Genomic DNA, 11,447 nt, shown 5'->3' with positions numbered 1-11,447 from the left:
GTAGACCAGGCTGGCCTTGAACTCAGAAATCCACCTGCCTCTGCCTCCCAAGTACTGGGATTAAAAGCGTGCACCACCACCGCCCGGCTTATTTCATTCTTCTTGTATCTGTTGAAACTTGTTTTGTGTCCAATTATATGGTCAGTTTTGGAGAACATACTGTGATAGGCTAAGAAGGTATATTCTTTTGTTTTAGGGTAAAATATTCTGTAGATATCTGTTAAATCCACTTGGTTCATAACTTCTGTTATTTCACTGTGTCTCTGTTTAGATGCTCCAACATATAACAAGGACACATGCTCAACTATGTTCAAAGGAGCCTTATCTATAATAGCCAGAAGCTGGAAACAACTCAGATGTCTCTCAACAGAAGAATGGACACAGAAAATGTGGTACATTTACACAATGGAATACTACTCAACTATTAAAAATGACAACTTTACGAACTTTGTAGGCAAATGAATGGAACTAGAAAATACCATCCTGAGTGAGATAACCCAGACCCAAAAGGATATACATGATATGTATTCACTGATAGGTGGATATTAACCCAAAAGCTCAGAATACCCACGATACAACTCACAGTTTAATGAGAAGGAAGGCCAAAGTGTGGAGGTTTCAAACCCACTTAGAAGGGGGAACAAAATTATCATGGGAGGCAGAGGGAGGGAGGGGTCTAGGTGGGAGAGGGGAGGTAGAGGGAAAAGGGGGAGCAGGACCAGTTATGGGAAGAGACAGGTGAGAAGTCCAGAGGGCCAGGAGAATGAATAGACATAAGTAGCAATGAGAGTGGGGAACTTGGGGAAACACAAGAAAGTCTCAGATGCCAGGGATGCTAGAGGCTCCTAGGACTCAATGGGGATAACATTAGCCAAAATACCCAACAGCTGGGAGAAAGAACCTGAAGAGACAACTTCCAGTAGATTGACATGGTCCCCAAGTGGAGGGATTGGGTCACCCATCCATATAAACATTTTTAACCCAGAATTGTCTCTGTCTAAAAGAAATACAGCGACAAAAATGGAGCATGGCTGAAGGAATGCCTCCCAGGGACGGCCCCACCTAGGGATCCATTCCATCTGCAGACACCAAACCCCAACACTACTGCTGATGACAGGATGTGCTGGCAGACAGGAGTCTGGTATAGCTGACCTCTGAGAGGTTCTGCAAGCACGTGACTAACACAGATACAGATATTCACAACCAACCATTGGACTGAGCCAGGGGACCCCAATGGAAGAGTTAGGAGAAAGGCTGAATGAGCTAAAGGGGATTGCAACACCATAGGAAGAACAACAATATTAATTAACTGGACCATTCAGAGCTCCCAGGGCCTAAACCACCAACTAAAGAGTATACACAGACTGGTTCATGGATCTCTCTACATATGTAGCAGAGGACTGCTTCATCTGGCATCAGTGGGAGGGGAGGCGCTTGGTCCTGTAGAGGCTTACTGGCCCGGAGAAGGGAGATGCTAGAGGGGTGAGGCAGGAGTAAGTGGGTGGGTGGGTGGGTGGGGGAGCACCCTCTTAGAGGCAAAGGTGTGGGGGGTGTGGTAGAGTGTATGTGGAAGGGGGACCAGGAAGGGAGATAACATTTGAAATGTAAACAAATAAAATTATTAGTAAAAAAAAAATTAAAAAATAAAAAAGATTTAAATTTCCCAGAGGAGTTTTCATTTGAGCAAATGGTCTACATTAGACACCACCACTAGACTGGATCACCAGAGTCCCTTCCAGTATCTCTTTTATGTAGGAGTCCAGGCTTCTCTTAAGATCTCTTCTTTCTGATTCTCCCATATTTCAGCTATAACCTTGGCAAGTGAGTAGGACATATAATTGTTGTAAGAAAATGTAAGACTTTGGAATGAGAAAAAAAGAGATTATTATATGTCTACAGTATAATACTATCATGTACACAAAATCTTCTGGGTTATGTGTTTCTATAATGTTTGTACCTCTCCTTTTCTGGTGGTCTTTTTATAGCTATAAGTGGATAGATAATGGCAACCAAAATCCTAAGACTGGAATTTCATTTCAAGAGGCTACATTAAGCCCCACTTTCCTAGGTTTTTGTACATTTGTGACTGAATTTCAATCCTTTTTTTTTTACTCTGTATAGATTTGTCTTTGAAATCTCCTTTGAACAAGTTATAATGTTGAGTAGCAATTCACTTTATTTATTCTTCATGATAGTTGCAATAGTACCCTTCTTTGACTTTTATTGATTAGCTCTGGTTACTCAAAAGGACTGTAAATTTATCTGAGAAATATCACAAAATTGCTAGTACTAATCCTAAATTGAAGGGAAAAATATTCAAATCTTGATGAGTCTGAGATTTTATTCTGCTGTAAGCTAACGGGTACCCTGACAGTCTCAAGGATGCAATAGACACACTTTTAGACATTTGGATGAGACCAAGAACTTTGTTTTTTCTCTCTCATCTCTCTCATTTCTTTCTCTGTGTCTCTCTTTTCTCTCTCTCTCTCCCACTACCTCTCTCTATCTACAACTCTGTCCCTCCTGCTCAAATAGATTATCATTGTACAAATATCAAAAGAGAATGCCTTTGTTTGCAAGTATCTTTACCTAAGATATCAATGGAAATAGTCACCTGGAAAAAAATCATTTCCTCATTTGTTTAAACTCATTAGAGGATTTATAGTTGGTGCCCAGTAGATAGGCTTCCAAATCAACAGTCAGGAAAATTCACATGGCATGATTTTGTATGCATATAATGTGTGTATAGAGGTGTGTCGTATACATGTCCACTTGCCACAAAAAAAATTTAACATAGTTTCCCCTTGCTTTACCATCTATGATGACCTGTTGCTAAACTCTGAAAGTAATGATATATGCACTTTGATCTCAGATCTTGATTTTTAATATTCATCTCCAGTAAAGAGAACTAGAGCTCTTTAAAGAATTGATGATTCTAGATTCTAGTATGAAATGTACAAGATGATCCAAGAGCATCTTGTACTGCAAAAAATCAAGACACTTTTGAGAAGTATTTAATTTGGTGCTGGAGAGGAGGTCCAATGGCTAAGAACACTGACTACTCTTCCAGAGGACCTGGGTTCAATTCCAAGCACCTATATGATGTCTCACAAGTATCTATAACTCCAGTTCATGAAGAAACAAGAAGTGGGATCATAGTACACGTACATGCTTGTAGATAAAACATTGAAAAAACAGAAAATAAAAATTAATTTAAAATTTTGTTTTGTTTTGTTTTGTTTTTCAAGATGGGGTTTCTCTGTGTAGCCCTGGCTGTCCTGGAACTCACTCTGTAGACCAGGCTGGCCTCGAACTCAGAAATCCGCCTGCCTCTGCCTCCCAAGTGCTGGGATTAAAGGCATGCGCCACCACTGCCTGGCTAATTTAAAATAATTTTAAGGAAGTATTTAGTTTGAAAACAATTATCTGCTGTGTCAGAGATAAAAAAATTTGAAAGAGCAAGGAGTTGATAGAGCTGAAACCACTAGAGAAACAACACACTAGGTTTGCATCTACAGATGCCAACAATCATTGAAGGAAAATATTCAATAACCTATATGAAATATGACAGAATCTCTGCCAGTATTACCTAAGTAGCATAACCTATATACCTGTCTGCACTGTTTTACTATTGTGAACAGATACCATGGCCAAGGCAACTCTTATAAGTACATGAAATTGGGGCTGCTTACAGGTTCAGAGGATCAGCCCATTCTCATCAAGGCAGAAGCATGGCAGTGTCCAGGCAGGCATGATGATGTAGGAAGAGCTGAGAGTTCTACATCTAGTTCTGAAGGCAAAGAGGAGAAGACCGGCTTCCAAGAAACTAGAACGAGGGTCTTAAAGCCCACGCCTACAGTGACACAGTTCCTCCAACATAGCCACACCTTCTTCAACAAGATCATACCTCCTAATAGAACCACTCCCTGGGTCAAGCATATTCAAACCACCACAGTATTCAAGGATGACTGTATTGGATTATAGATCAAAGTATAAAGTGGATAAATAACATGCAGTACATAAAGGAAGAGTCATCCATTCTAAGAATTTCAAGTAAATTATGTAGCTAGGTTACCAAAGGAAATGAAATAGACTTCCCCATTTCTTAATGACTTCTTTTTGCCAAATAGAGAGGGAGAAGATAATAACATTACTGGGGCAAAATATGGCTAATATTTGTTCATCCAGAGCCTAGCCTAGTGACAACCATTAATTTTAATAGTGGTTATTCAAGTTGGTGGAGGTAAATATTTTGATATCCAGTCATGAATAAGCAATTAAATAAAGCCCTATTTGATTTATATTTTACAAAATATCTGACTAAATTCCTCAAAAGTGTTAAGATCACAAAAAAGGGCACTTCTGAGAAATTGCCAGAGCAAAAGGAGCCTAAGGAGACATGACAGCTAAATGTAGTGTAAGAAAAAAAAAGGATGTGTGTGCCCATTAATGAAAATTTATCAATAGTGGCTATCTAGTAATGACAAATGTGTCAAACTAGTGTAAATACTAACAATAAAAAGACTGGTTTGAGAACCCTATTTTATCTAATTGTCTATGAACTGAAACTATTCTATAAAAGCTTATTTTCATAAAAAGAATATACGAACCATATCCAAGTCTTTTTGAATATGTGTAACTGGAGGCTATAAAATAACCATTTTATGTCATTATCTTCACAGTATACCTGTGAAGATAGGTCAGAAAAGTTTGCAATTGAGTTAATCTGATTTTTGCAATAGAAAGTATGGACAGTAATTCCTCGACACCCAAGAGCCGCTGAGACAAAGATGAGCCTTTCAACAATTGAGCCTTTGGCAAGTTCAAATTTTAAATCTGAAAATAAGTTAAGTAAGCACCTGTCATAGATAAAAAACACCCAGCTTCTCAAATAGATGCTGAGTTTCTCCTTTGGTCTTGTTTGATAGTTCTATGGATTGCAATGACAGAAATCATGACCGTTGAATAGGAATTGGTCACAATGGAATCCTGAAAAGAATAATTACAATGAGATTATTGGTAGAATGAACAACATGAAGAGGAGTTTAAGACTCTTCCTTTTTGAGAGACTCACCAAAGGATTAAATCTATGAGATTTTTCCAGAATGAAATATGAGTATTTAAATTTTGTTACTTCCTTTAAAAATACAAACTAATGTTTTGGAAGTAACAACACCATCAACAAAAAACACATAGAATTTGAACTCTGATAAAGTACAAAGAAGTAACCCTTGACTTCTCAATTCAAAGCAGAGGAGACTGGCTTACTCAGTTACATTTCTTGTATATCCCAGGCTCAGCAGCATCAATTAGCTGGTCCCACCTACATTAATTAGCTGTCAAGAAGATGTTATATGGACATGTACATAATCCAATCTGATGGGGTCAATATTTCAATTGAGGTGTCCTCTTCCGAGAAGACTCTTGTTAGTAATAAGTTGATAAAATCTAATTAACAAAACCAATTGTCAACTCCAAACACAAACATATCACTGTTAAACTATAACTTATTTTTACTTATTTATCCCCAAAATCTCATGTTAATATTGCCATATAACCTATACTACAACTTTAAAAGTTTCACTTCCTTTAAATGATTTCAAACATTGAAAAGTCCAAGTTCTCATCAAAAATCCAAAGTCTCTTAACCGTGGGCACCTGTAAGATAAAAAACAAGTTATATACATTCTTATTCTAAGAGAGAAGTGAAGCATGGCTACAGTCAAATCAAAGGAAGCCAAGTATCCTGAAGTATAAAAAGCTCAGTGACTGACATCTGAGACTCACTTGTGATCACCTGGGTTTCAAAGTGTTTGAGCAGACCCACATCTCCAGCTCTGCCATCCATGGCATACACACAGCTTTTCAAGTAGAATCGGACGGGCTCCACCCACCCCTTCCACTGTCCTTGACAGTCATCCTAGAGTCATGACATCTCCAGTCTGCTAGGGTATCCACTACAACTGAGGGTATCTCTTCAACAATGGCCTATTCTGGGTTGTTGAGGAACTCAGATCCTCCGACCATAATGCCAAGCCTCAGCCTCTTTCTATGACACCTTCAGTCCAGGGGTTTTCACTGCAACTGAAGAAAATGAAATTATGAAACTATCAGAAAAATGAGTGGGACTAGAAAATTTTATACAGAATGAGGTTACCCAGACCCAACAGAAAAATGTTGCATGTTAATCCATACATGCAAACTAGGCGTAAAGTTTTTAATTTCTGTTTAAGTGGCAGAGAGAAGCCATAAAGCAAAAAAGTGGCTTTGACAGAGGGGAAAGAAGCTTTAATGGAGGGGAAATATATATAGAATATATGTGATATAACAGAGTTGTAAATACTTGGTGTCAAAAAATTAAGATAGGATGAAAGTGGGGGAAAGGAGAGTAAGTGGCTAAGAGAAGGATTAATGGAAACTAAGGCTTATAAAGACTATATTATAAGTTAATTCTAAAATGCAATTTTCAAAAGCTTAAACTTTGTATAATGTACCCTTCATGGATATATAATGCAGATTCCAGAAGCCACAGGCTATTAAGTGAAAAGTCCCAATGCCAGGGGTATCTTTCTATTCTATGTAATTTGTCAGGGGGATCCACAAAATGATACAAGCTTTTGTAACTGCTCTTTGTTTCCCACAAAAAACATAGGATAAGACCCCATTTCTGAAGATACCAAAAGCTTTTATTACAAACTCTAGAAAATTAACTTGGAACTGAAAAGGACTCAGTTCCTTCTCTAACCTTTCTGGCTGGTTTATATGTGGCTAGAAGATGCTATTCGCCCTTCTGGAAAAAACAAGTCATCTGTGGCCTAGAATTGCTCGGAACCCTGTGAGTTATAATTTCAGTCTTCCAGACAATCTTCCCAGCTGCCCACTGGTAAAATAATGGCATGGTTGTCATGGAGTAACTTACTTCTTTCTGTGTAGATTGGATACCTGCTCCTCAAGAGGGAAGTTACAACTTGTTCTGTCAGCCTAGTCCATACATGAGGAGGTCCTAGACCCTTAAAGGCAACTTTCTGTCATTTCACTAAATGACATGGTATCAAACTGCTTTGTAAACACTTTTGTTTCTAAGCATGGCTTAATGCTCTCTCTGTCATATTCATAGATGCTCTTCTGCAGCAGGTGATGGTTAACACAGAGACTCATACCTGAAAGTGCTGTATTGAGTTCTTGGCCCTAAACAAGACATGTATATAACCTCCACCAAGTCTCAGGGAGCATTACGTAAGAATATGCAGAGAAATGCAGGTGGATCAATGGAATAGAATTGAAGACCCAGAAATGAACCCACACACCTATGGCCACTTGATCTCTGACAAAGGAGCTAAAACCACCCAGTGGAAAAAAGACAGCATTTTCAACAAATGGTGCTGGCTCAACTGGCAGTTAGCATGTAGAAGAATGAGAATCGATCCATTCTCATGTCCTTGTACAAAGCTCAAGTCCAAGTGGATTAAGGACCTACACATAAAACCAGATACACTCAAACTAATAGAAAAGAAAATGGGGAAGAGCCTCGAGCACATGGGCATAAGGGGAAATTTTCCTGAACAGAACACCAATGGCTTATGCTCTAAGATCAAGAATTGACAAATGAGACCTCATAAAATTGCAAAGCTTCTGTAAGGCAAAGGACACTGTCAACAGGACAAAATGGCGAGCAAAAGATTGGGAAAAGATCTTTACCAATCTTATATCTGATAGAGGGCTAATATCCAATATATACAAAGAACTCAAGAAGTTAGACTCCAGAGAACAAAATAACCCTATTAAAATGGGGTACAGAGCTAAACAAAGAATTCTCAACTGACGAATACCGATTGGCTGAGAAGCACCTAAAGAAATGTTCAGCATCCTTAGTCATCAGGGGAATGCAAATCAAAGCATCCCTGAGATTACACCTCACACCAGTCAGAATGGCTAAGATCAAAAACTCAGGTGACAGCAGATGCTGGTGATGTTGTGAAGAAATAGGAACACTCCTTCATTGCTGGTGGGATTGCAAGCTGGTACAACAACTCTGGAAATCAGTTTGGTGGTTCCTTGGGAAATTGATGTCCAATTGATGATGACATTGTACTACCTGAGAACCCAGCTATACCACTCCTAGGCATATACCTAGAAGATGCTCCAACATGTAATAAGGATACATGCTCCATTATGTTCATAGCAAAATATTATCTTTGGAACATGACATGACTATTGTACTCCTGAAATCACAGTAATCGTTATGTGCACAGAACATGCACAAGATGAGGCCCATCTAAAATAGCTTTAAAAAATATTCTTTCATCCGTGAATAGTACTCTCATAAGCCCCTGCCCCTCACTGAGGAGCTAACCGTTGTTATTTGTTGCTGGAGTAGGGAAAATCCTTTCCTTTAGTACCATAGCCAGTAGTTACCAGCCTCTGTGTCAGTAAATGACCCCTCACCCTTGCTCATGCAAGCAGCCCATATTAAACTCAATGGTGACCAAAAAAAAAAAAAGTAGGGAGGGGACTTGTGAAAAGAAGGGGTTCACAAACCAAAGAGTACATATGGTGAGACTAATGGCTCCAGCAGCATATGTATAGCAGAGGATGGCCTAGTCAGTCATCAATGGGAAGAGAGGCCCCGGGTCCTGTGAAGGTTCCATGCCCCAGTGTAGGGGAATGCCAGGGCCAGGAAGCAGGAGAGAGTGGGTTGTTGAGCAGGAGAGGAGAGAGGGAACAGGGGTTTTTTTTTTCTTTTTTTTTTTTTTTTATTTTTGGAGGGGAAACCTGGAAAGGAGATATCATATGACATGTAAATAAAGAAAATATCTAATAAAAATAAATAAATAATAATTAAAACCTTAAAAAAGAAATGAAGGGGTTCTAAAGGGATGGGAAGCATATGAGAAAAGCATGTGGTTGGGGTGAGATGGTCAAAATACATTACATGCACTTAGGAAATTGTCAGAGAATTAAAACATAAATGAATAATTAAAAGAAGAAAGGGAACATAGTGTGTAGGATCACTGTCTCTGGTTCCACAGGCTTATCTGCTGAATCTCCAAAATACTCAAAAGACACTGAAGGGGGCCAGAGTTGTCATCATAGAAAGTGCACAGAACTTGAGGAACACCTTGTGCACCTGATGCTGTGACAAATGATGTTCCCCAGACTCACACAGCCAGGGACACGTGTCTACATCTGCATGGTGGTCACTAGATACTGAGGGTATCTTGATTCACCCACATTTTGAGACGAGTGATTTCATAAAACTGGCTTCCTAGGACGCATCTGCTTTGAGCTCCAGGTATCACTTGTCCGTCTTACATTTCCTGCTCACCTCGACATGAGCTATTGGGACGAAGTGCAGCTGAGGTCACTGAAAGATTTTTTAAGTAAGCTATTTTAGAAGCTACTGACATCATCAGCTCAAAGCTGGTATTCCTGGGTCAGCACCTCATCCTACTCACACCAACAACAGTCACGGTTTTAGCTTATTATTGCCTGGCTGCAAAGGGCCATGGAGAGCTGGAGCTGGGTGTGGTCACCAGGCACTGGGGAGACCTAGCAGTGAGACTCTCACAGAAATCAGTAGGAGTTTCTTCCCAAATGAATCTCAATGGAATGAAACATCACAACATGACTTGATTATGAAAATATCAGAATGCTAACATTTAAATCATCCATACATAATTTATTATTATTCAAATCACTAATGTCATTAAAGCATACTATATGGGAGAAAAGTTAATAGTTGGATTTATTTAAATAGTTATCAAATACGGTTGCAAAGACTCCACTGGATGACCTGTGAGTTTCTTTCCCATACCTAGATTCTGCAAGTCCTATGAAGTGGTATTCCCTAATTTCAATCTCATTTAATCCTCTCAATTTCATGAGACAACAATTAGCATTGTTATTATTCTCCTTGTCTTATAGTTGAGGCAGCAGGATCAGAGAAGTTAAATAACTTCCCAAAAGCAGCACAATTCAGAAAGATGAAATTTGAGACTTGGCTGAGCTCTGCCTCACTCTAGAGATTACAGACTCAACAATGCCTGACATAATGTCACTTCTAGGCTATCTTGATTGGCACCCAAGATAAATCACATTGACATTGGCTTCCCCAAATCTACCTGTCAAATGGAGTAAATAAAGCTCTCTTGAACTTTTAGTTTTTCCATGGCATTTCCAACTAGGGAAGGAAATACATATATACATACTATGGAAGGCATTCAATAAAACATTCTAGAATAATTGAGATTTTATTTTTAGCAGAGAATTTTTTATAGATTTTTATGGCACAGAGTTTTTAATCTCTTAACAAGTCTCAGGAAAAGAAATAAGTTTTTACTCCAAAATAGAAAAAGACCCTCATTCCAATGACTGTCAAGACAATAGGAGACATATAGAAAACTCTAACCATCTGTCTTCATAAATAAAACTTGGAAAATCTGAGAACACACATGTACACACGCACACACACACACACACACATACACACATATATATCTCAGGAGAAAATCCTTTAAACATTCCTCCATGTAAATGCATATTCATTCCATAGATTGAGACAAAACTTGAGTTTTTGGCAAAGCTTTAGAGTGTATGTTTAGGACATATATATATGTCCTCTGTAGACAAATTATTGTTCAGCAAATGAAGGCATTTCAGCAGTTAACCTTTAAAGCACTTCCTTGCACAAATGATAAATATTGTATGAGAGTTAGCTGTCTGTCTTTTTTACTATAAGTTCCAAATGGCACTTAACATTGGGCTGATATTAGTGCAATTCTGTAAAAATAACAATAATAACAATTAAAAAACAGGCAGGATTCAGGACAGTCCTTTTATGTTTCAAGATTTGTCTTAGGTTCCTCATCCTGGTTAACGCAAACTGCATTTGTATCTCAGCCATCAGTAGCTGGACCACTCATGTGCATGTGCTTTTGCCACCAACCTATTTCTGTTGATAAAATTAATTTAGCACAAAGCCCAGTCTCATTATGTCTCATCAGTTTGAATTCCATGTTTTATGATGAGAAAATACAACATGTAAGGCACACTGAATCAACAGCATTCAAAACAGGATCTGGCGTATATTAAGAGCAGCTCTTGCGTGCATGAAGTATGTGTGCGTGTGCATGCATGTGTGCATGTGCGTGCGTGTGTGTGTGTGTGTGTGTGTGTGCGTGTGCGTGTTTTATTTGAGGGGAGTAGGTTGCAAAGGTGAAAGGTAGATATGAGGGGACAGGGAGACGAGCAGGACAAGGGTGTATAGTGTAAAACTCACAATCAATAAAAAGCTTTGTTTCGTTTTTTAAAAAGAAATCAAGGCTGCTAATCTCTGCTTGGTGTCATGATTGCCTTCATACCACTGGTGGAGATCAAGATCCTGGGCTGGCATTTGTGTTCTTGTAGGGTTTGTATGACATCTGCCCAGGATCTTCTGGCTTTCATAG

The sequence above is a fragment of the Mastomys coucha genome, unplaced genomic scaffold (genome assembly GCF_008632895.1).
Source record: "Mastomys coucha isolate ucsf_1 unplaced genomic scaffold, UCSF_Mcou_1 pScaffold22, whole genome shotgun sequence".
Lineage (NCBI taxonomy): Eukaryota > Metazoa > Chordata > Mammalia > Rodentia > Muridae > Mastomys > Mastomys coucha.
This window is presented reverse-complemented; position numbering follows the sequence as displayed.